The following is a 27,542-nucleotide window of genomic DNA, read 5'->3' as shown; positions in this document are numbered from 1 at the left end:
CAAAGCATGGACTCTGAGAGCATTTTCACGCTGACAGGAAAACTGGAGGGACATCACCAGTGTTGCAACAAAGGACAAGGTACTGTAAGGACAGCTAGGGAGAATTCTGTCTTCTAACTGGGCATTGTTGCTACAGTACCCGCACCTGCCTTACAGTCTACAAAAGAGTATAAATATTTCAGTGTCAGTTGTGATTTTGTTTTTTGATTTTTGTTTTTTATTTAAAATTATTTTAATAATATTACTTGACCAGTCAAAACTGAATAACATACATTTAATGCACAAATATAGCCATAATGGTTAAAAATCTATTAATGAAAACAACAATACAGTTGATAATTTTCTAATGAAGCTTATTTTAAATTGCACATAAATATTTCCGCTTCAAGTTTGGATATAGATTTAGTATACAGGAATCCATTTAGTCCTAGTCATTTATAACTATTCCAGCTGGCATTAGTCAAGTTATTTTATCAACTATTTAGATGGAAAATCAGCTATATGCCATCCAATTAGACAGTTTAAACATGGTTAATATTGATATCCATTAGTAGGTATAAGCAGTTTCTTAGAACACAGCCTTCCAGAGCATTTTTCCTATAGAGTAGTGATGTAAATTTAATTTATATACTGACAGACAGTTCCTTTTACTGAGTTGGTGCGAAGCACTGCACAGATCACTATAATCTGTACAGGCTTTGTTTAACTAACTAACCTCTAAAAGTGGTACTTTTTTTTTTTTTAAATATGGCATTATGCCCCCCCCTTCAAATCAATAGTCACAAAAGAAGAAAAACTTGGTCCCAGCACCACATCACCATAATTAAATACAATATTTATATAGGATGAATTCGCAATTTAAAATACTTTGTAAAGGTGCTCCCAGAAGTAACACAACTGGTTATAAACAAAGAGAACAAAAGAGTACTCCCCTTTGGTTCACACTCATCAGATACAATTAATTAAAATAGTATATTCTTTATGATTGGTCCAATCATAATGAATATACTATTTTAATTAATTGTTTCTTATTACCCCCAAATCATTTACCAGCCCTGGGTCTCTCAGCCTAGGCTGATATTGGAAAGTAAAGGGAAAAAACAGTATTGGTTCCCCCTATTTTCCAATAATCAGCACTAGGCTGAACCAGCCTGGGCAGCTGGCTATATAGCAGGAGGACACACAACATGGCAACCATGCCCAAACTGGTCAGCACAGAGCTGGAATCACTAGGGAAGTGGGGACCCCCAAAAATTAAAGCCTAGGGCTCTCATGGCTGGCTCCAGGTGGAGTGGCGCCATGTGCGATTATTGTTTGGAGCCCCTACACCCTCCAGTGTGCGGCAAAGCCATATGTGGCCAAAAAACAATTTGCATAGACCACGCAACTAGATGAAAACAGTATTGTCAGCTGTGCTGGTGATTTGACAATCATCAAATAGGAATCTAATAAACTGTTTTAGTGTATATCTACATCATCAACACTGACATATGACATGTTTTGATTAAATATGGAACCTGTATGGAAATATTCCCCAGAGATGTAAATGTATATTTTCCATTCAGTGAAAAACACAGCACCTATCCAAACATTAATAATAATAATAATAATAATAATAATAATAATTACACTTTACAAATGTTATTTTTTAAGTATTAAACCTGCATTCATGTGATATGAGGACAGGCTGGATGCCACAACATGAATATATGAGCAAGTGTTCTAGATGAATTCCCTTGAATTTATGTATACAAATACAGCTCATACCTAATACTAAACAGGCAAAGGGATCTTTTTAAGAACTCTTATCTATGTATGAGCATGACCCATACATAAGTAAGAAAGCAAATGGTCAGTGTAAGCAAATAGAGTCAGATCAAAGCTTGATTTAAAGAATACAGAATTATGAATGCTGAAAAGTCTCATCTTATCACAGAGCCATGTAAAACAACCCTTGCATCAAATACATCAAACGCTGCTGAAAAATATTATAATCTAACCTGAAATCATAACAAGTTAGCAGACTGTAAAGCACCAATCTAATGTTTTCGATTGCTAGTGGCTAAGTCCACAACATAGCACTGCCAAGATCACAAATTTCCCTATGCCAATTCAGGCGAGGCAGAAAATATAATTGTATCCTGCAGTATGACTTTGAGCTGACATGTTATCAGATCACCTCTAATTTAAATATTGTGTATTTGCCTGATGTGTATTGGGATGACAATAGCAGCTATTGAATGTTTTAGAATTGATGGTGCTCAGCAGTAAACCAATTCTAAAAATGTCAATAAAAATAAAATAAAGGAGAATTGTGCCTCTAAGGCTTACAATAAACAATCGTGTGGATCTCTTTGCTGTAATGAATCATGACTTTGTGCATCTACTACTTTGTGCTTCCAGTTTGAGAAGAGTAACTGAGCCCAAAATCACTTAGTTAAACACAAATATAACATTTAACAAGGAAATTAAATACCGCATCTCTGAGATACAGTACTTCATTCAGGGGGATTTTCTAACGTGCTCCACAGGTGTAAAAAATACATTTAAGCATGCTGTTGTTAGGTCATGAGAGGCAAACAAACACTTTCAGTAAAGTTAAGCTACAGTACAGTGAACTCAGAATTTTAATGCTGTTTGATGGACTTGGGAATATACTGTATGTGTCTGGCAAACATATGGGGGCATGAAAGTGGTAGGCATGAAAACATTTGCATAATTCTGAGTCAGATGCAGTAGAGCACGCAGCATGTCTAGTGGCGATCGCCCGTCTGGGTCTTTATGCAAATGCCTCTACAAACCGGCTGAAAATGCCAAAAGTCTGAGGCACCTACTTCATGGTCAGTAATACCAGTTGGTGCATCCTTAGATGACACCATCCCTCGCACCAGCCATAACGTGCAACAGCCCTATAGCAGGTATAGTTTCTCTGTATGATTATGGCTTCCTATGCCTGCGGCTGTGCATCTGTGAATGCATTGACATGCCTGCAATACTCCCATAACATGCCCGCTGAGTGGACTGTTATTGTGTGCGCCACTAGTCACCTCCCAGTCACCGCCCAGGAACGCCCAACATTTTTCCACAACATTTCTGACACTGTGCATCTGATTGCAACATCACCTTTGTGTGCACAATTTGTGTAATGCATGCGTTGCAGGAGTTTTTAGGAAATGTTATGCATGTGCAGTTACAATCAATGACTCACTTATAACGAACATCGCAATTGTGTGTGGTTTGTGTGCAGCTCTGAATCAGGCTCTAGTGGCTAGCATGAACCTGTGTGCGGTGGTCACTGGGCTCTATGTACTGTAGTGCCACAAAAACCTACTTAATGTGTGGAGAATGCAACAATATACTGTAAACATTTCATACCGAACCAAGCTACAGTACAACATTAAATATTCTGTCTATATTAGGTACATAGAGCCAACATGTTTCCATGGTAGCACCGCAGCACAAAAGATTAGCTTAGTTTATACAGTGGTGGCAAGCTTAGTTACATACCTCAGGTCCCCAGCCTTAGCTCAAACCACTCACAGTTCACCAAGCAGAACAGCTTGGTATATAAATACAGTAGGCTAAAAGTCATAAACATATCTAAATGCTTTGCAGACTTAAACTATTGTTTAATAAAAAGTAATAAGCAATGCATGTAATTAGTTTTCTCCAAATCCCATACCAATTACCAATATAACCAAGTATCAGTGGCTTCAGGGAAATTATTACTACAGGGTACATTGTGCAGCAATATTCCTTCTTAGCACAGTTTCTGGTCAAATGTTATAATGCAAATACATCTGACAAGGCTTTTCAAATGATACTAATAATTTTCCCCATCTATCGCTTTATCAACACCCCTGAACCACTATTTCCATCCCCATCACTCTCCCATCTTAGTATATATCATTATCACAACATCAGATAACAAACCTCTGCTCCACCACTCATAGGAAAGCAAAGGAAGCGTATTGGAAGACAAGGACAGACACTGGGATAGGGTTATAAGTTGGTGACCTAGGTTTGCGCTAGGGTTTATTTTGTTGTTGCTGTTTATAGTCCACACTACCCCTACTGGTCAATAATTACCACCTCAATCAAAGTGTGAACATGGCTATCATATGGGAAGAGATCAGGTGAGGGACACGCTTCTGCAACCATTCTCTGTCACAACTCTCGGACGGATTGTGGATGCGGCCCATATTTAGGGAATTGGCTAGACCTATGCCTGAGGCATGGAGTCTAATGTGCCGGCGGTATTCACCAGGGACCCTCGCAAGAAGGTATGGACTTGGCTGTATCCAACACACAGGTCGCGGCCCTCAGGTTAGGTTCCCCTATACAGGTACTGGTGGACACTGGATGAGGTGCAGAAGAATAAACGTAGTCGACAGGCCGGGTCAGAACCAAACAGATGGGACGGTACCAGGGAGCAGACGTAAATGGGTCACAGGGGGCAGCTGAGGTCAGAACCAGATATCAGGAGCAGTACAAGGGGTCAGACGAATTCGGAGTCACAAACAAGCCAAGGTCAAGATCAGGATAACAGGTAAGTACTAGGAATGCTGGAGTATGGTATGGAGCCTATACTCTGGCACCTGCTTGTGCCAGAGACTTCCTTTTAGAGAGGAGGTTCAAATCTCGTGCCAAACGTGACTTAACATTTGGCACGCCTGTCCCTTTAAATTTCTTTGCAGGATGGCGCACATGCTCCTAGGAGAGCCGCGGCCGCCTGCACTTCCAGCCGGCATGCGGGGGACCTGGAGCAGACATCATGGCAGCAGGTGCCGGGGACTCCCCGCCTGCTGCCCGCCGCAGATTCCAGTGCTGCTGGACCCGGTAAGTGGTAGCCGGTGTCCAGCGCACTGTGACATTCTCACAATCATGAGAATGTCAACAGGTAGATTGCTATGGCTATCACCGCTACATAGAGAATCATTCTGAAATCCCTGATGACTATTTTATGGTCCCTTAATATTAACGGACAAAATTATTTCAATACAAACAGTGTTGTTATTTGTAATGCAATGTTATATCCTCTCAGCTTTTAAAGCACCTTAATCTTTAGTAAACTAGTGGCTCCCACTATTGAAGGCAATGGTGGGAACCGCTCATTGGCTGAAAAAGGTGGAGACTCTCCTCTCTCAGCCAATGAAGGCTCAGCCAATGCATTTCTATTTGAAATGCATTCGGAAAGTACCATCCATAGAGGACGGTACTTAAGTCCGTGGCCCTGTTGTTTTTTCTTTTCTGAAGATGTGGGTGCCTACATGGAGAAGAGGACGTGAATTGCTACAGGGATTGTAGGTGAGTAGGTGTGAGTGTAATAAAGTTGTACTTTCACAATGTGTCAGTCTCATCTTGTTTTATATATTTCTTTTTTAGGTGAACTACAGGTACCAGAGGGTCCTTAATTCCATGCATGCTGGTACTTGTGGTTCTCCAAGTACCAGCATATGGGGGAGGCTTGCTGGGACTTCTACTTCTACTGTAAAAGACAATATTAATTAATCTAATTTTTCACACAATCAACCCAGAACCCACCACCCAGGGGTTATCGGTCCATGCCTGGGATGCCCAGCAGAGTGGAAACTCCTTTATTAGGGGTCTCTACCTCCCCAAGGATCCTCAGTCTGGGCTGACAAGTGGTCAGGTGTGAATGCTTTGGCTGGGGGACCTGGTGTAAGGGCCCTCCAGCTGTGGCATTACACCCCCACTAGAAAGAGTCTGGTGCTGGTTTTGGAAAATAAGGGGGACCCCTACTCATTTTGTCACATGTATTTCCAAAATCAGGACCGGCTCACTGAGCCTGGTGCTGGTTGTTGAAAATATGGATTACCCCTACATCTTTTTTTCCTCGTATTTTCACAACCAGGACCGGCTCAGAAAAGTCCAGTGCTGTATGTGCACAAAAGGGGGGACCCCCACGTAATTTTTTTATTTTATTTTACACTTTTAATAGGTTTTTCACACAGAAGCATGCACAGATCTCACTGATCTGTGCATGTTTCTGTGTAACTGGCACCTGCTCATGCTAAAATTGCCAGCATGAAGTAGGTCTATTATTTTGGGGATTTCATGTTCGATTTAGGTAAGGATTTTATAAACAGAATAGAAAATCACTAGTAAAAATTTACCAAAATCGAATTTGATTTCAAAGTCAAATGCAAAATTAATTATTATTAAATTATTAATTTGACGATTTAAATCAACCATAAAATCGAATCCAAAATCAAACATTAGTAAATATACCCCATGGTCTCTAATCTGTGGTTTCAGTCAATCTACAAATACAGTGACTAAAAGTGCTCTGAAATCCACCTTTTAAAAACCACATCCATCACTCCACAATGCTAATATCCCATTTGAATGAAACAGTAGTGATATTCATTTACAGTCTCTCCTGTAAGGGATTGCCATATACTGTAGTCAGAAATTTTGCCCAATCAGATTTGGGAGTGAATAGTTTGAATACTGCTTTACAAAATAGTTACCATTGGGAATTAATGTCCCATCTAAGGTAAGTAATCAGAGGCAGTATCTGCACTACTAAAATAGGGAAAATAATCTAGTCAGTCTGGGTAAACTAAGCTGGTAGTATCTCTTCCATCCTGTCCTCGCCCCATGGGTGTAAGGTGGTGGTAATAATATTAACAATTTATAATCTGCAGCTGCCTTGTACGGAATTGGTGTCAACGGGTGACAAAGAAAGATTTCAGCCCAGCAGAGGAAGTATACAGTTGATCAGGTTGGACACCACTCTATTTCGAGCTGAAACTGCCTATGACTATAGAACTCTGCATTGTGTCTGTATTTGAGAGACTGTTATTTTCTCACAAAGCAGTATTATGGATCATGGGCTTGATTCAGCAGTGCACGGAAGTATACTGCCGAACGCAAATTCCCGATTGCATGCGGGGGTAGCCGGTGTTCAAAGAAACAGGGCGTGTCCGCCCCGTTTTCTGGGAGTGGCCAGCCCAGGGACTGCGTGGATGTATGCAGTCTTCTAGGCTCGGAAGCCAACCAGCCTGAGTAAGCTGAGGCTGCTGGACTGCGCATGTGCACAGTTCACACATGAAAAAAATTATTTCATTTGGCAGCACTGTTTAAAGAGAGAAACAGCACTGACAGTTTTTTTTAACACTAGCGCTTGCCATTGAGTGCCTCAATGATGAATTCTGGATTAAAAATAAAAAAATTGCAGCAAGTGTTAGTGCTAAATATCTTTAATGCAAAAGTTTGTTAGTAAATGGAGCCCGTAGATAGTGCTAAAGATAGATAGATCTATACATAAATATATATATAGAGAGAGAGAGAGAGGAAGGGACTGGGAGGGAGACAGAGAGAAGTAAGGAGAGAGAGAGGGAGAGTGACAGAGAGAGGTAGGGGGAAGAGAGAGAGGGAGGTACAGAGAGGGAGATGGATATGGCATGAGATAGAGTGAGAAAGAGAGAGAGGGAGGAAGGAAGGAGAGGTAGGGAGAGAGTGGGAGGAAGGGAGAGAAGAGGAGGGAGTGAGACAGAAAGGGAGAGGCAAAGAGAGGGAGGAGTAAGGGGTAGAGAAAAGGAGGAGAGGGAGAGAGGTAGAAAGGGACAGAGAGCATGCACCGTACCTTATGCAGCTGCAGCAGCATCAGCTTTCAGGGCAGGCACTTCATGGTATTCTCCAGCTGATTTACCAAAAGCCTAATTAGCGGAAACACCTTACTCAAGCTAGAAGTGTCAGCACTCACTTCACATTTGGCTAATTCAAATGGTTTGAGCACCTTGCTCAAGACAGAAAATACTCTCCACTGTGCTAAAGTAGATTCCCCCTCCTCTCCCAATGTAATGGCTTGTTATATAGCTATGGATGGCTTTTTGCTGTTCCTCCATCCACTGAAGCATATAAAGGGTGGAGTTCCACCTTGTTGCCACCTCTTGCTTCAGCTGATGGCAGGGCAAATTAAAGTGTTCTTGCAGGTGCTGCAATCTCCTGCATGCTGTTGCTGAATGCCAAAAATGTCCGGAAATGTTTTTCACGCCCCTGTCATTTTTAAAAAAATGTACCACTAAGTTGATCATGTGAGCAAAACAGGGGATGTGTTGAAATTCACCCAAACTGTAATGCTTTCACAATATTTGTGGCATTATCATAAAACACAAATCCTGAGGAGAGTCTACTATGGGTTAGCCATATTTCTATGACATCTCTTTTCTAAGAAGTTATCAGCGGTATGCTTCTTATTGAATCCAGTGATACACAGAGTAGCCTGCCTCTGAATGAGATGGCGTTGTTTGTTAGATACAGTTTCTGCTGCTGCTGAGGGCAATTCGCCCACCCAGTGGGCTGTCCCAGTCATGTAATCTTTAGTTTGCCTGCTTGTCCACATATCTGTGGTTAGTGGACAGTGGCATTTTGTAGGCCAATAATTAGGGGTTTTTTTATGTCCTGGTACAGCCGAGGTATAGCTTTTTGGGTAAAATGAAACCAAGATGGAATTTGATACTGGGGGCACAGGACCTCAATTAACTGTGTAAAACCCACTGCATTCATTGTGGATATTGAATGCAGATCTAAAGCTAGCATAGCCATCATGGCGTCAGTGATCTGCTGTGCAACTGGGTGAGAGCTGTCATATTTGCTTCACCTTACAAAGGATTGTTTAACAGTCAATTGTTTTGTTAAACTATTACTAGTAGTCTTCTTGGAACACTTCTGGGATGAAGATCCACCCCCAGCAGCAGCAGCAGGCCTAGTGCTCAAGGACTCTTCTGAGGAGTCCTGGAAACGGGATGAGTCACCTAGCAATAACAAATTGGATGCCAGATGACCTCTGATCTTTACTGAGGATATTGAGGATGAAGGTGTTGGCGGTGGAGATTGCAGATGCTGGGATCTATAAGAGAGAAGGGATCTAGCTGATGCTAGACTGCTTGTTGTTATTTTTTAGCATCAGTTTCTAATGTTATGAAATACTTTTCATGAGCTTGCTGTAGATGATGTCATAGCATGGAGGTTCCTAGATGCTTAACGTCCCTACCTCTACTTACTGTTGTGCCACAACTGCTACAGATGGCTTGACAAATGTTGTCAGGATTTGGGTAAAAATAATTCCACACATAAGAGGTGGATTTGTTGGTCCTAGGCCCAGGCATGACAATGGCCTTCTTCTTATCATGGCCAAGAGCTGCTTCCACTGTTGCCTGACTTACACAAACAACATCCTCATCCTCAATATCCTCATTAGTGCCAGTGTTAGCTACACAAATATCCCCCTCATCCACTTGCAATTCCACGGTGGCATCCTCACTTTCTATGTCATCAGCAATACTTATGCTGCTCACCCCACAAATACAGAGGGAGCAGAAACTATGGAAGATGGTTTCTCTGAAAGGTCAGGCTCACACAAAGCACTTGTGGACTCACTTAGACTCTCCTCAGGCATTTGTGACATTTGTGTTTCTGAACGCAGTTTTATTTACTGTCTTAGTGGTTTTCAGTTTTTTTACACTTCTAAAGTCTAAATGAAAAGATCTTTCATTGTCATGAGAGGCAGGAGATGCCTCAATGACAGTTGCAGAACCACCACTCAGAAATAAAGGTAAAGGCCTGAGCCTTTCTTTTCCACTGCATATGGTGAAAAGTATGTTGCCAATTTTTTTGTTTTTTTGCACTAACCTTTAGAGGAGTTTTTGTCTTTAACCCTGTAAAATCTTGAATTTTTTATTTCAGATACCCTGATTTTTTTTAAGCCTCTATGCCCTTGAGCATCAGCGGTAGATGATAGTGAAGGACTAGTATCGTCATCATGACTGGTTGCAGCAGCTGCAGTTCTAGCATTTGCTTGCTGCTTCTGCTCTCCTCTCGGTTGGTTGTCATTATCCATATTGATGAAAACACTCAAGTTATACAAAAACTACTTACTATTATTATGTATTTACTAATCACCACTCACTGTGGAATTACAGTATTTGTGTGTTATGGACACACAGTGGGGTATGGCCAGCAAAGTTACTGTACTTGTATACACAGTGGGCAACAGCCCATGGAGTCACAGAGCTTGTATACACAGTGTGGTACGGCCCAAGGAGTCACAGTGCTTGTACACACAGCGGGCTACAAACCAAGGAGTCACAGTGCTTGTATACACAGTGGGCTATGGCCCAAGGAGTCACAGTGCTTTTATACACAGTGGGGTACGGCCAACAGAATCACAGTAATTGTATACACAGTGGGCTATGGACCAAGGAGTTATGGTGCTTGTATACACAGTGGAGTACAGATCCAGTTACTTTTTAAACTTTTTAAAAAAATATTATTTAACCTTTTTTTTTACACTGGAGCAGATGGGCATGAGTACAGTGCAGCAAAGATCAGCATGCCTTGTATACACAACCACTTGTGAGTCTGGACACAGCCACTATAATCAACAGAGTAGAGTGCGGCATACATCAGCGTGCAGTGTGCCCCCTATACACAGTCACTTTACCAGCACAGCCACTTGTGAGTCTGTACACAGCCACTTTAATCAGCAGAGTATAGCGCAGCATACATCAGCGTGCAGTGTGCCTCCTATACACAGTCACTTTACCAGCATAGCCACTTGTGAGTCTGGACACAGCCACTATAATCAGCAGTGTATAGCGCAACATACATCAGCGTGCAGAGTTCCCCCTATGCACAGTCACTTTACCAGCACAGTCACTTGTGAGTCTGGACATAGCCACTTTAATCAGCAGAGTATAGCGCAGTATACATCAGCGTTCAGTGTGCCCCATACAGTCACTTTACCAGCACAGACACTTGTGAGTCTGGATGCAGCCACTTTAATCAGCAGAGCAGTGCACAGCATCCGAGTGAAATGGCGCCTAGCTCTGGTCGCGGCACCCTATATAGAAACAAACTCTCAAGAGATTCCGACTTCGGGAGGATGAGGTTCGACTTCGAAGTGGGATCCAAGTCAGACAGGAACACCTACTCGGATCCCCGGTGTTCGGAGCAGTTAGGATTCTACAGAATCCAAAACGCTCATCTCTAATTATAATGCTCAGATATCTCTGTGTGTGGTACACTTAATACAAATATATGCAGTCCCACAAATAGGTTATAACAAAAAATATAACAATTTAGGTAATGGAGCAGTTTCAACAATTAAAGAAAATATAATCTGCGGTGATGTATAAACATCCTTGATCTTATAAGGCAATGATCCCGGGATCCGAAGTTTAATTCACCACTAGGTGACAGTTATATAGAGCTATATAAACAAAAGTGATAACAGGTGCGCAATAAAATCAAGGATGCAGCAAAGGGTGAAAATACAAATGAGTAGACACCCACTACTCCAAAAGAACATGCACAATGAAATAGATGTAAATCACCTCCTAGTGCTCCCCCAATCACAAATGCACATAAGTGACAGGAAAAGAGAAATAATCACCATAAATCGGATCCACTTGGTATAGGATCACATAACCATATAGAATTTGCTAGTTCCACCTCTGCCACAGTTCTATCTGCCCACAGTATGATAGAGCCTGCCATGTGTGCCACACAACCTGACAAACAATGTGGGGCTCTGGGTTCACATAAAACTGCATGAGCAGGCTTTGGGCTGGCATATAGAGGGACATGGGGGAACGTTGAGGATAATAAAGGAGCATGAAGTAGCTCTGAGGCTGATATTTTGAAAGTACTGTACTGATATAAGTTCATTTTTGGAGGGGGTGGAGCTCAAAATTAATTTTTTTCTCTGGACTCCACTTGGTCTAGAACTGGTCCTGGGGAGCGGGTAGGGGTCTATTTACAATCAAGTATTTCTCAGAGTACAGTAAATGGGAGGCATGTCAGGCAATCATTTATTAAGAACTTCTTATAAGTATACCTTTGCCTTGTTGTTTACCACTATTACCAAACTAATTGCAACCATATCTTAGTCTAGGCAAGGTGTTGCTATATCAGAACACAGTCACTGTGTTGTAAACAGAATGTCAACTTGAAAGAATATTTAAGGAAATGATTTACTTTGCATAATTAAACATATTTCTGTAAAAGGAATAGAAACCACAATCAGTAATTTTGTTGGGCTCCCCAGAATATAATATTTGTATACAGAATATAATTTGTATACAGAATTGTATAAATATATCTTCAAAAACAAAAAACACCAACACACTTTTATGATGTAAGTACAATGTCAACAAAAAATAATGTAATGTAATAATTCACCAGTATTTTTTCTTTTTAGAAAGTGAAGCAGGATAGGGATCATTAGGTTGTCTCTGTGTATAACTACCATGGGTTTGGTAGTTATACACAGGGTGGACATGGGGGTGCATAGCTGTTTGGTGGTGAGCTGCTGACAGATGTTGTACTATTTGTTTCACCTATGCAAGCAACCACCTAAAGAGACAATGGGCCTGATTCTGAGTTGCACACAGAGGAACATGCAACAGCGTCTATTGGCAGTCGCCTGTAACTTTATGCAAATGCTGATACAATCTCCTTCCCTTCTGTGCACCTGATTGGCCTAATGTGCAAAATCCGAAATGCTCATTGTTAGCATCTGTGCAATTTGATTGGTACATCCTTATATACTGTATCACCATTGGTCACACCATTGAAGTTTGCACCAGCCCTATGGCAGGTGCAGTTTCTCCATCTGAACATGGCCTCTTATGCCTGCTGTTATGTGTCTGTGAATGCAGCTGCTGGCATTGACACACACACTAAATGATCCATTTTTGCAGGCATTTCTAGCCACCTTCCTGTCACCACCTAGGAATGCCCATCACCTTACTTTCCAACTTCATAGAACTCCTCCCTCGGAGCAGCCTGGAGAGGAGATTATGCAAATAGCTTCAGCGGGAGGGGCCGGACTGTAGACATCATTAGGTCCTGCCCCCCAAGAGCCTAATCCTACTCCCCCCTCTAAGTGCCTAAACCTAACCGCCCCTTCCTTGCTGCCTAAACCTAAGTCCCCTGGGGAGGTGCCTAACACTAACCTCCCCGGGGGGGTGCCTAACCCCAACCTTCCCCTGGGGATGCCTAACCCTAACCCCCTTTCCCCTAGCCTAAACCTAACCCTCCTGGGGGGGTGCCTAACCCTAAGTCCCCCCGGGAGCCCTAAACCTAACCCTCCCCCCCGCGGCTGTCCGTGCCTAGTGCCCGGCTAACCTTCATTCAGTCTAGCGGGCATCGGTCTTCCGGAGTTTGGTTAATGACAGGCTTCGAGTTTTCGACGCCTGTCATTAGTACCAGGCTGGGATTAGAGAGTCTGGAAGCCAGCAGTCAGCATTTAGACCGTCAGCTTCTAGACTACATCCCGTCCTAAGTGCTGCCTTGTGCTTCTTTGGTCTTAACCTTTCTCCTTTCTCTTCTAATCCAAGAGGCACTTCTTGCAGTGTTTCATGGTCTAGGAAGATTTAATGAACGAAGGAATGATCTCTCATTCCGTCCTTCATTAAACTATACAGCCCCACGTGTGATATTGAGTGATTGGTCGCGTAGCTTGGCCAATCACGCATTACTGCATGCGACCCACAATTTGTCGTTCTGATTTGCTCAAATTAGGTCAATATCATGCAAGTGTGTACCTGGCCTATTACAAGACACATCTGTGTTTTCACATGTCATGTTATTCATATTAATAAGATGTGTTTGTATAGTTGTCATTACAAAGAATCAGTTAGACACCAAAACATAGAGGTATTTTCTGAGTATACAATAAACTTTCAGATCTACTGAAATCTATGGAAGATTCCTGTGAGTACTGTTGCTGTTTGCATATATAAAGCAATGGTGTAGAATGCTAAATGTAAAAACAATAGGTTCAGATATAAATGTTGTTATTTTAGCTACTTTAAAGAAAATAGCGTATATCTCTAAGCATGCAACATTAATTTAATCAGATAAGTATCTGACTGGTGGTTTCCCTATTATACTGGATTTCATGAAAGTAATTGAAGTTATTATCTTTCCAAAAATGTCTAATTTCAGGTAGTAGAAAAATCAATTCCTATCAAAAGTAGCTATTGCCCTAATTCTATTGTATTAGAATAGTTTAGAACTGGATCACAGTGTTCATGTTGTTTTATGTTCAACAGAAACTGCAATCCCAGGGCTGCTCATTAAAGCACAACTTTCTAAATAAACAATGATGCAGATCAGGGAGCAGTCAGTAGGGGAAAATCAATAGATATGGCTTATAAACATATATAATCACTTGCAGTACAGCAGACTGCTAGACTAGATTCACTATTGTAATCAATTATATTGGCAGCTCTCATCTGTGCACAAATTCAGTCTTTGTCCCTGCTGGGAAGCTGTAACTCTTTTTTGTCCAGAGAAATCCTCAAGGAATTAATTTGACAACCACTTTCCATCCCTTAATACATGGTTAATAAAAATAAGAGTATTCATATTTGCTTCACAGCATGAAAATTGAGAAAAAAAATCATTAGCCTAGTTATAGGAGCCTAGATATATAGCTGCATAAGGACTGAATATTTTAATCATTCACATCAATTTGGAACTTACAGTCTAAATTCTCTGTAACACGACCACACACAGCGCAAGCAAATGATTATCCCCATCAATAGGAATATATATGTAACCTTTTTGTGATATGAGCTTCTTTATGAATCTACTGTTCCTTCCAGGATCTAGATTCACCTAATGAGTTTACAGTAAAACAGAGAAATAAAGCAGCAGTGTAGAAGTTTAACGTAATTAATAACCAATGAAAGTATTGTGTTGAGCCCGGAAGAGAGGTCCAGACTGCTCTAAGAAGGCTTCTTACAGGAATAGTGGAACATACTGTACTTTAGGAACTAAAGACATACTACTAACAATAACAGTCATTTGTATTAAACTCTCTAATAATAATACACAATACAGTATAAGATATCAAATATGAAATAAACATAAAGTTCTTGGTGCAATTTTTGATCAAAAGTCCATCTACCAAGATAGGAGTTCTCATTCAGAGAGATACCTTAATTAACAGAGGCATTTTAGGAGAGAAGAGGGCCACGTACTATCTCCGACACACTGCCAGAGTCTACTATCCATGCGTTTATCTGTGGAAAAAGCACTGGCGCCATTTTCCCACTGATTTCTTTACTGTGTATGGAGATAATCTCCAGGAAAATGGTGACGTGCCATTTCCCCAGTGATCTCTGCAGCATTGATGGAAATGTCAGTATAGTTTATGCATCTACACCCTGCCCCATTACAGATATGCCCCTGTAAATTGACAATGCATTTTTATAACCAGGTAGTTACTGTACCTCTCTCTTTCATCTGCCAACATGTTATAGTTAATGCTGATAGGTCCTTTCTTAAAGTTACAATAATCAAAAACACCTATGAATAAACGGCTGTGGTTTTAGGCTAAAATGAAGTCAAAACCTTCAAAGAGCTAACCAAGAAGTGATATTTATTCCACACACCCAAACTTGTGAAAAGGGCCATCACTCCTGAGACTGATATTACTTAATATAGGATAAGTATGCAATAGCAGACCTTAGACACTAAAGACATTCAAATCACAATAAAATGAGTGTGTCTTAGGGGTATATTTACTAAAGTGTAGGTTGACATGTTGTCCATAGCAACCAATCTGATTCTACTTAACATTTATCTAGCACCTTCTAGAAAAATAATAACTACAATCTGATTGGTTGCTATGGGCAACATCCCCACTTCTAAAAATCCACACTTTAGTAAATATACCCCTTAGATTCTGTATATCACAATCATGCACCCATTCAAAGAAGACATATGCTTTCAATCTTCTGTTTTTCATTTTGTCGTAGAACTGGATGTTATTGTTTGGTGTTTGCACTGCAATTTCTTACCCTGCTTTGGTATTTACTGTCTGATCTTTCAGAAATCTGACTTTTGGCTTGACCAGTATCTTGTGGATTTCAGGAATATCAATAATATCAGGGCTAGTTAAGCAATTAAACATGCTTAAATTAACCTTGTTAACACAGCTTCCACAGGAAAGGCAGCAATAAATAAAGACGGGTAAAGATTGTATTCTTTGTTGTAGTGTCTACCTGATATGAGTGGGCTTTTTTTTATACCTTTTCCCTCATATAGGTTTGATAATTATGATGTGACTTTCACTTATTGCTAAAGGTCACAAGCACTTATATGCACTACCCTTCTAGTTGGCTCTCCTACAATGTACCTCATATCAGGCTTGCCTATCCTCCCGATTTGGTCGGGAGCCTTCCGAATATCGGGTGCCGCTCCCGACCCCCCGAAAAGGCAGGCAAGCCTCCCAGCTGCCACCTGACCCCCCCAACTACAGCTATAAACCCCAGCAGTGGGAGGCCAGATGACGCGATTCACGTTAAATCGCGTCATCGTGGCTCCGCCCCCTGCTTCACAATGCCTTTATTTTCTATATTGTGAAGAGGGGGTGGGGCCACGATGACACGATCGTGTGGACATGCCCCTGGCCCCGCCCACAACAGTAGTCAGTGCCTGGCCACGCCCCCCGCTGTGTGCAGGCATTCAGCTCCCTCCAGAAAGGAGGGAGCTGAATGTCGGCAACTATGCCTTATATTTTTAACTAACATTTCTATAATCTTGAAAAAGGTATTAACCCTATACACATACATGTATTATACTGTCATACATTATTCATTATATACTTTGTGCTTTTGTTATGTTTTAAATATGGCATACTGGAGTTATTGTTTTTACTGTTATCTATAAAGCCATTTACAGTAGTTACTGAATTCTCTTCACTGGTATCATCTAGATGTTAGCAACTCTTATATGTCGAGGATCATTTACCTTCTGTGCATCTAGCAAAAAAAAGTGCACTGAAACATTAATTATTGGTGCTATGGTCGGTGAATCTCCACAGTTTTGTTTGCAGGTGGGGGAGATGTATCAAGCCTTGGATAGAGAAAACGTGGAGAAATTGTCCAAAGCAACCAATCAGCTTCTACAGTAATCGTCATTTATCTAGCACAGTCTTTGAAATGACAGTTAGAAGCTGATTGGTTGCTTTGTGCAACTACACTACTTGATCTCTCAGACTCTGTCACAACCCGTGTTTGTTACCCTTGCCGATGGGTCACTTACCGCTCCTGAGGCCAGTCAGCTCGCTCCCTGAGCACGGGTTGTGCCTCCACTACCATTCCAGTAAGATGCAGTTTTCACTGTTCCCGCCCACAGCTCACACCCAGCCAGCCCCGTAGTACTGCTGTTCCGATCACCTGATCGATCCGGCCAATCCCTATCCAGTCTGAGTCAGCTGGGACCATGTGATGCTGCTCGCCCAATCTTGTCTAACCAGGTATATATTCCATTCTCTAGTTCTCAGTAATTATCAGTACAATGTCTAGCTCAGTCCTTGATTAGTGAAGCTCAGCTATGCTCTGTTGCTGTCAAATTGCTATCCGGCTGGTGCAGTTCTGCTGTTGTTTGCTGCACTAACTCTCTATGATGTTCTTTTCCTGTGTTACCAGTATATTAAGATGCACAGGTAATCTCAGCGTGTTCCAGTGTGCTGTATCTGAGCTACATCTGTACAAAGCATCCACCTGTCTGCTCAGGTATATTGCCGTTCCTGTTTACCTGCATCCATTCCAGAGTATTCCACAGCTACAATCCATTCCGGTGTTTGGTCTGTATCCGGTCCTGTCATCTATAGAGTGCTTCCAGACTACAGAGAAAACCCAGTCCAAGCCTGGTAAATCCTTCTGTCAAGATCTGCCAATCAAGTGTCCTGGACTACAGAACCAATTAAGAAGAGTGCTTTATTATTATCAAGTAACAACCAAGTTCAGCCTGGCTAATCTACTGCTACACTCTTCTCTGCTACATACTTCAACAACACCAACGTCCCTGATGGTCTAGTGGATAAGATATGGCATCTTTCTGCTGAAACCCGGGTTCGATTCCCGGTCAGGGAGGCATCTAACTACATGTCAAGAGGTCTCCTCAGATCTGCCAGCTTAGCATACACACCTTTTACTTCTATAACATACATCTACTTGACTCCGGTTCCACAAACAAAAACAAGTGTGACAGCCTCATCCCTCTGTGGCTCATATAGTGCATACACACGATCATCAGCGATAATGATATCGCTGAACGATCTCCCTGTGTGCTGGATGATCGATCATCCAGCACACCACCAACCCACCAACGGGCCGGCGATATCATGGGTCCCTATGTAACCTGGACGAAATTGTTAAGGTTGGCCTGCATGCACGGCCGATGGATGGACCAATTATCATCCCTACGTGTCTGGGCATCGCAGGTCATTGCTGGGTCGGAAGGTACCAAAAAATGAACGATAATGATATGATTGATATCGTTCATATCGTGCATTTTTATCGTACCGCGTGTACGCAGCTTTAGCCTCATTCCCATGTGTCTTTCAACCTCATCCCACTTTGTGTATCTCAACCTAATCCTCTGTGTCTCTCTGTCTCATCCCCCCTGTATTTTTCAGCATCATTCCGCTTGTGTCTCTCAGTTCCATCATTCTGTGTCTCTCTAGCACATTCCCCTGTGTCTTCCCAGCCCTGTGTCTTCAGCACCATTTTGCTTGTGTCACTGCATCTCCAGCCCCCCCTCCAACTTCTCTCCATCTCCAGCCCCAACATCTTTCTCCATCTCTTGCACACACTTACCTTGGCTACTGCTACCTGCAGCTCCTCTTTGCAGCTCCTCTGCATTCCAGCAGTGCAATGTCATCACATCACACATGCTGCACTGCCAAAAAAAAACAAAAAAAACTTCATTGTGCTGGCCGCCAGGCTTCTTCTTTCTGCCTGTTTCCTGCTGAATACTGCAGCAGCACAGGCAAGGGGGGCACATGAACTGGATTACTGAGATTCCCGAGGGGCCAGGGCCCCTTGGAATCTTGTGGCCTGGTATAATTGCCCCCTTTGTAAAGCCTTGATGCTTGGCTTGGTCTTTCATGCAGTTCAACATCTACTGAACTTCATAGTCTTGTTTTAAATCACAGCAACCAATTTCAGTCCTATAGTATATTGCAGATTCTGTGCGGTTCAGGAAGGGATATTTCAGTATTAATTGAATATGAGTGTGATACTAAATTACTGCTTCAGGGACAAGACACATAATATTCCATGGATGATGAATTTATCAGTAGTTACTGAACCACAGCTTATTCACATTTATGTCTTCCAATAAATAAAATAGAGGTTACTACTGATTATACCAATATTGCAGCACAATGACTGAACTTTTATTAGGAAATGACAGTGAAGATATGGTCCAATCCTATCAATGTATAGGGGTGTCATAACTTGTATTTTATCACCAAGTCAACAAATAATAAGTCTGTGTTCAGTCTCCTGTAAAAGAACTGAGAGTATAAATATGGAGCAGTGTAAATTATTTTTTTCTATATACAGAATGATATCATATATTAATTTTATACAATCAATTTTTAAGACTTGAATTATACTATTTCACATGTGTATAAGTGTGGTTGTAATAATTTGAAGAGGATGACCAACCACAGAACTCAGAAAGCCAAGTTCAGTACATCCGGTCGGTGGAGATAAACTGTACTGTAGTTCAGATTTGTAGAGTCAACTTAAAATTAGGAATTGATGATTATTGCCATTGATTTGATCATCTTCAAAAGCTCCTTTATAAAGGGCAAACATTCAAAGTGATGACTATTATGTAGAGCCTATAGCTGTCACTGGGGACTCTGCTAATTTGTGTAAGAAAAGTATGTTTTTTGTTCTATGTAATCCAATCCAAGTAGCTTTATAATTATAGATGTGCACATACCCCCATGTCTAGTTTTTGGTTCTAACACCATCCTTGGGTTCCGGTGTTGATTTTAGAAAACCACCCTGGTGTGTTATGGATTTCAAGAAAAAAATGGTGAAAAACAAATATAAACACGAATGTAGGAACAAAAACATCTCCAAATTACATGATTTTGGGGCCTATTCATCAACACTAAAATAATGTTTTTAAGGACATTTTCCATAAATAACCTTATTTTGGTATTCATGAACACACTTAGCACATGAGATATTACTGATATCTCCTTGCTAAGCCCCCCTGCATTAATTTCCACACTCCCCATACATTAGTATGGGGATATGAAAATTATGGTATTCATCAAATTCCGAAAATTATGTATTTTCGGAATTTGATGGAGTTACTATTCGCCACTGTGAGGTGGCGAATAGCAGGCAACACTTACCTGTATCAGCATGTGCAGGTCCCCCGGCATCTTCCTCCGGCACTCTGGTCTTTCCTCTTGTGGCTCCGTCTGCTATGCTGATATTGTGTTCTCCAGGCAGAACACAATAATGTTTAGAAAAAAAAAACAACTTATTTTTTTCCTAAACAGTAGTGTGCTCTGCTGGGAGACCATGTGACAACACAGCAGACAGAGCCGGAGGCTGCCGCACGGACAGGTAAGTGCTGGGCGGGGGGGGGGGGTAAGCTGGGGGACACACCAGCTTACCGCATCTGTAGACAGTGCTGCGCATACGCTGATTTTACAGATGTAACAGCGCATGCACAGCACTCTTTCCAGCTGCGGTAACTTAGAGAAGTGAGGGATAACTATCTATCTATAAGCTGTCATCGCTAAAATGACAGCTTTTCGGAATAGATACTTATGGAGAGGAGGAATGATGAATTCCTCCTGTAATTAGGTAGAACTCCATGCGAGTTCTAAACCTAATTACCTTCATCGGTATTTTAGGTATAATGAATAGGCCCCTTTATCATTAACATTTATTTACAGTTATTTATAGTTCTTTAGGTCTTTTCTAATGACAACTGCACAACTTTCAATATTGTCACTAGAGTTGTACCTTTGTTACCTCTACTAATCAAAAAAGGTGTTTGAGAAAAGTGTAATAAAAGGTGCTATCAATTCAAGCAATGTTTGACAATGTAAAGTAAAATATCAGTTCTTAAATTAAGTAGGAAGTGAAATGTTTCTGAAGATAGTGGTGATTTGTTACAAAAAAATTAACAGCTTAGATCCAGGGGCGACTTAAGAGCAGGCTGACACCCAAAGCGTAGTTCTGGAAGGGTGCAGCCGGCCGCCTCTGCCTGCCCCTGGCTTGCCTGTGCCTGAGGCATGCTTCCACCCTCCATAGCCACTTAAACAGGACCACTTCCTTTTATCGTAGCAGGGCAGGATATAGGACGCAGCTGCTCAGAGCTGGAAGCTTGAATACCTTAGGTGGACGCATAGGCATGAATCTGCACAGTAGGTACCTTGCTCAACAATCTTCTCCCCTGACCTTTTCTCTCCTCTCACTGCAGACCGACCACGTAGATTGTCAGTGCATCACAGTAACATTCACACTGAAGGTGTGCAGAGGTCAGGTGGTGCAACGCACATTGTCTGTGTAGCCAGATAATCTGTGTAGCTAATCTGACTCTGATGGCCCCTGCAGCACCGAAAAAGGTACAGTAAGTGTAGGGAAGAGAACTGGGGTTCACAGGCCTGATATAAGATCCAACTTTTAAATCTCTGTTAACAAACAAATACATGCACAGTAGTATAAGTGGGATACTTTGAGCACTGGGAAGATATATACTGCACTACTTTCTAGAGATGAGTGGTTTGGTTTTCTCAGAAATCGAACACACCCAAATTTAGGGGATCTGAGTGTATATGAATCCTGGCTTGGGTCTTCCTGCCAATCATGTATCCTAGAACGAGACAAACTGTAATTTTCCTGGTGTCAGTTCTTGGGCCAAATGTAATAAGGTGAGAGTTTAGAAAGTATTTCTCACACTTTTTAAATGTAATAGAGTCTGAGAACATGCAAATTCTCATGATTTTCAGTTTAAAAAAACTCTCACTTTTCTCCTCTCATTGTTCTACGTTCACTTGGTGTGGTGACAGATAAGTTGAATAGTAGCTCTACTCCTGTATTGGTGTCAAAAATAAAACCTATCATGGATCTGTTCAATAGAAGAGTAGGAACCACCCAGTACTAGTGCTGTGGCTTCTGCCAGTCATAGTACTTCTTTGATATTTACTAGGGGTGTGCACCGGCCACTTTTCGTGTTTTGTGTTTTGGTTTTGGATCTGGATCTTTCTTCGTGTTTTGGATCTGGATTGGTTTTGCCAAAACCACCCTTCCGTGTTTTGGGTTCTGGGTTTTGTGTTTTGGATCTGTATTTTTTTGAAAAAAAGCATAAAAACAGCTAAAATCACAGAATTTGTAGGTTTTTCTGCTCCTATGCTATTATTAACCTCAATAACCTTAATTTCCACTCATTTCCAGTCTATTCTGTACACCTCACACCTCACAATAGTGTTTTTATGTCCAAAAGGTTGCACCGAGGTAGCTGGATGACTATGCTAAGCGACACGAGAGGGCGGCACAAACACGTGACCCATCTAGGCGTGAAACTGCAGTGGCAGACAGGATGGCAGTTTGAAAAACTAGGCCCCAAACTGTACATAATGCAAAGAAAAAAAAGAGGTGCAAGATGGAATTGTCCTTGGGCCCTCCCACCCACCCTTATGTTGTATAAACAGGACATGCACACTTTAACAATCCAATCATTTCAGCGCCAGGGTCTGCCACACAACTGTGGCTGAAATGATTGGTTCGTTTGGGCCCCCACAAAACAAGCTGGCAATTAATCTGTCCCTGCACAAACTGGCTCTACGGAGGCAAGATGTCATCCTCATCCTCCTCATCCACCGATTCCTCACCCTCTTCAGTGTGTACATCCTCATCCTCACAGAGTATTAATTCGTCCCTGCTGGAACCACAGGTCCCTCTGTACGTTCTGGAGGCTGGTCTCCCTGGAAGAGTTGATAATTCATTTTCTGAACATCATCTTCTCCACATTTTGTGGAAGCAACCTCCTACGCCTTTTGCTGACAAGGTTCCCGGCTGCACTAAACACTCTTTCGGAGTACACACTGGAGGGGGGGCAACTCAGGTAAAATAGAGCCAGTTTGTACAGGGACCTCCAAATTGCTTCTTTTTCCTGCCAGTACAGGTACGGACTGTCTGACATGCCTACTTGGATGCTGTCACCGATGTAATCCTTTAACAGACAGACGCACGCTTGTCGCTGCTGCTTTGAGGATGCAAGTGCGGCTACAGGCCACACAATACACAAAGACAGAAAAAAAATAGAATATTTTTATTGTTTGTGGAGCGCACTTTGAGGGTTACACCACCCTTTAACAGACAGACGCACGCTTGTCGCTGCTGCTTTGAGGATGCAAGTGCGGCTACAGCCCACACAATTCACAAAGACAGAAAAAAGAAGAAGAATATTTTTATTGTTTGTGTAGCACACTTTGAGGGTGTCACCACCCTTTAACAGACAGACGCACGCTTGTCGCTGCTGCTTTAAGGATGCAGGTGCAGCTACAGCCCACACATTTCACAAAGACCGAAAAAAAAAGAACAATATTTTAATTGTTTGTGTAGCACACTTTGAGGGTGTTACCACCCATTAACAGACAGACGCACGCTTGTCGCTGCTGCTTTAAGGATGCAGGTGCGGCTACAGCCCACACAATTCACAAAGTCAGAAAAAAGAAGAATATTTTTATTGTTTGTGTAGCACACTTAGAGGGTGTCACCACCCTTTAACAGACAGACGCACGCTTGTCGCTGCTGCTTTGAGGATGCAAGTGCGGCTACATCGCACACAAGTCACAAACACATTAAAAAAATAGTTTTTTATTTTTTGGAGCACTTTGAGAGTTACACCACCCTTTAACAGACAGACGCACGCTTGTCGCTGCTGCTTTAAGGATGCAGGAGCGGCTACAGCCCACACATTTCACAAAGACCGAAAAAAAAAGAACAATATTTTAATTGTTTGTGTAGCACACTTTGAGGGTGTCACCACCCTTTAACAGACAGACGCACGCTTGTCGCTGCTGCTTTAAGGATGCAGGTGCGGCTACAGCCCACACAATTCACAAAGACAGAAAAAAGAAGAAGAATATTTCTATTGTTTGTGTAGCACACTTTGAGGGTGTCACCACCCTTTAACAGACAGATGCACGCTTGTCGCTGCTGCTTTAAGGATGCAGGTGCGGCTACAGCCCACACAATTCACAAAGACAGAAAAAAGAAGAAGAATATTTTTATTGTTTGTGTAGCACACTTTGAGGGTGTCACCACCCTTTAACAGACAGACGCACGCTTGTCGCTGCTGCTTTAAGGATGCAGGTGCGGCTACAGCCCACACAATTCACAAAGACAGAAAAAAGAAGAAGAATATTTTTATTGTTTGTGTAGCACACTTTGAGGGTGTCACCACCCTTTAACAGACAGATGCACGCATGTCGCTGCTGCTTTGAGGATGCAAGTGCGGCTACATCGCACACAAGTCACAAACACATTAAAAAAATAGTTTTTTATTTTTTGGAGCACTTTGAGAGTTACAACACCCTTTAACAGACAGACGCACGCTTGTCGCTGCTGCTTTGAGGATGCAAGTGCGGCTACAGCTCACACAATTCACAAAGACAGAAAAAAAAAGAACAATATTTTAATTGTTTGTGTAGCACACTTTGAGGGTGTCACCACCCTTTAACAGACAGACGCACGCTTGTCGCTGCTGCTTTAAGGATGCAGGTGCGGCTACAGCCCACACATTTCACAAAGACAGAAAAAAAAAGAACAATATTTTAATTGTTTGGGTAGCACACTTTGAGGGTTACACCACCCTTTAACAAACAGACGCACGCTTGTCGCTGCTGCTTTGAGGATGCAGGTGGAATCTAGACGGGATTTGGAACCGAGGACACACTACCTCCATCAATTGTCTAAATCCCACTGCACTAATGGCGGATACCGGATGCACGTCTAACACAAACATAGCAGTCAAGGCCTCAGTTATACGTTTTGCTTCAGGATGACTGCTGTCGTACTTCATCCTCATCGCTAGGGACTGTTGGAGGTTCTATTGTTTAGTAAAAGTAGTGATGTTCCTACTTCCTCTCTGGGATGATGAACAACTCCCAGCAGCAGCAACAGCACTAGGAGGAAGTGGTTCTTGATCTTTCCCTATTTTATTTTTATCGGAGAAAGTTTGGTCCTCCATTTATGTTATATTGATATATTGTGCGGCTAAAGCGCACACAAACACAGAAAATATTTTTTTATTTTTGCTGGAGAGTAGTGCACTTTGTGGGTTACACCACTCTTTAAGAAATGAGCCAGCCGGCTCTTTACTTTTGGGACACAGGCGCACGCTTGGCGCTGCTCCTTTGTTGATGCACGTGCAGCCACAGTGCACACAAGTCACAAACACAGAAAATATATATTTTTTTGGTTTGGAGTGTACTTTGGGGGTTACAGAACCCTTTAACGGTCAAGCCAGCCGGCCCTTTACTTATGACACAGGCGCACGCTTGGCACTACTTTGTTGATGCACGTGCGGCTACTGCGCACACAATTCACAAACACAGAAAAAAAAAATTCTTTTGGTTTGGACTGGAGTGTACTTTCGGGGGTTACAGAACCCTTTAACGGTCAAGCCAGACGGCCCTGTACTTATGACACAGGCGCACGCTTGGCACTACTTTGTTGATGCACGTGCGGCTACTGCGCACACAATTCACAAACACAGAAAATAATTTTTTTTTTGGTTTGGACTGGAGTGTACTTTCGGGGGTTACAGCACCCTTTAACGGTCAAGCCAGCCGGCCCTTTACTTATGACACAGGCGCACGCTTGGCACTACTTTGTTGATGCACGTGCGGCTACTGCGCACACAATTCACAAACACAGAAAATTATTTTTTTTTTGGTTTGGACTGGAGTGTACTTTCGGGGCTACAGCACCCTTTAACGGTCAAGCCAGCCGCCCCTTTACTTATGACACAGGCGCACGCTTGGCACTACTTTGTTGATGCACGTGCGGCTACTGCGCACACAATTCACAAACACAGAAAATAATTTTTTTTTTGGTTTGGACTGGAGTGTACTTTCGGGGGTTACAGCATCCTTTAACGGTCAAGCCAGCCGGCCCTTTACTTATGACACAGGCGCACGCTTTGCACTACTTTGTTGATGCACGTGCGGCTACTGCGCACACAATTCACAAACACAGAAAATAAATTTTTTTTTGGTTTGGACTGGAGTGTACTTTCGGGGGTTACAGCACCCTTTAACGGTCAAGCCAGCCGGCCCTTTACTTATGACACAGGCGCACGCTTGGCACTACTTTGTTGATGCACGTGCGGCTACTGCGCACACAATTCACAAACACAGAAAATACATTTTTTTTTGGTTTGGACTGGAGTGTACTTTCGGGGTTACAGCACCCTTTAACGGTCAAGCCAGCCGCCCCTTTACTTATGACACAGGCGCACGCTTGGCACTACTTTGTTGATGCACGTGCGGCTACTGCGCACACAATTCACAAACACAGAAAATAATTATTTTTTTGGTTTGGACTGGAGTGTACTTTCGGGGGTTACAGCACCCTTTAACAGTCAAGCCAGCCGGCCCTTTACTTATGACACAGGCGCACGCTTGGCACTACTTTGTTGATGCACGTGCGGCTACTGCGCACACAATTCACAAACACAGAAAATAATTTTTTTTTTGGTTTGGACTGGAGTGTACTTTCGGGGGTTACAGCACCCTTTAACGGTCAAGCCAGCCGGCCCTTTACTTATGACACAGGCGCACGCTTGGCACTACTTTGTTGATGCACGTGCGGCTACTGCGCACACAATTCACAAACACAGAAAATGATTTTTTTTTTGGTTTGGACTGGAGTGTACTTTCGGGGCTACAGCACCCTTTAACGGTCAAGCCAGCCACCCCTTTACTTATGACACAGGCGCACGCTTGGCACTACTTTGTTGATGCACGTGCGGCTACTGCGCACACAATTCACAAACACAGAAAATAATTTTTTTTTTGGTTTGGACTGGAGTGTACTTTCGGGGGTTACAGCATCCTTTAACGGTCAAGTCGGCCGGCCCTTTACTTATGACACAGGCGCACGCTTTGCACTACTTTGTTGATGCACGTGCGGCTACTGCGCACACAATTCACAAACACAGAAAATAAATTTTTTTTTGGTTTGGACTGGAGTGTACTTTCGGGGGTTACAGCACCCTTTAACGGTCAAGCCAGCCGGCCCTTTACTTATGACACAGGCGCACGCTTGGCACTACTTTGTTGATGCACGTGCGGCTACTGCGCACACAATTCACAAACACAGAAAATAAATTTTTTTTTGGTTTGGACTGGAGTGTACTTTCGGGGTTACAGCACCCTTTAACGGTCAAGCCAGCCGCCCCTTTACTTATGACACAGGCGCACGCTTGGCACTACTTTGTTGATGCACGTGCGGCTACTGCGCACACAATTCACAAACACAGAAAATAATTTTTTTTTTGGTTTGGACTGGAGTGTACTTTCGGGGGTTACAGCACCCTTTAACAGTCAAGCCAGCCGGCCCTTTACTTATGACACAGGCGCACGCTTGGCACTACTTTGTTGATGCACGTGCGGCTACTGCGCACACAATTCACAAACACAGAAAATAATTTTTTTTTTGGTT

This window comes from Taudactylus pleione, unplaced genomic scaffold, assembly GCF_031769625.1.
Source record: "Taudactylus pleione unplaced genomic scaffold, aTauple2 ptg000005l, whole genome shotgun sequence".
NCBI lineage: Eukaryota > Metazoa > Chordata > Amphibia > Anura > Myobatrachidae > Taudactylus > Taudactylus pleione.
Note: the sequence above shows the minus strand (reverse complement) of the source record.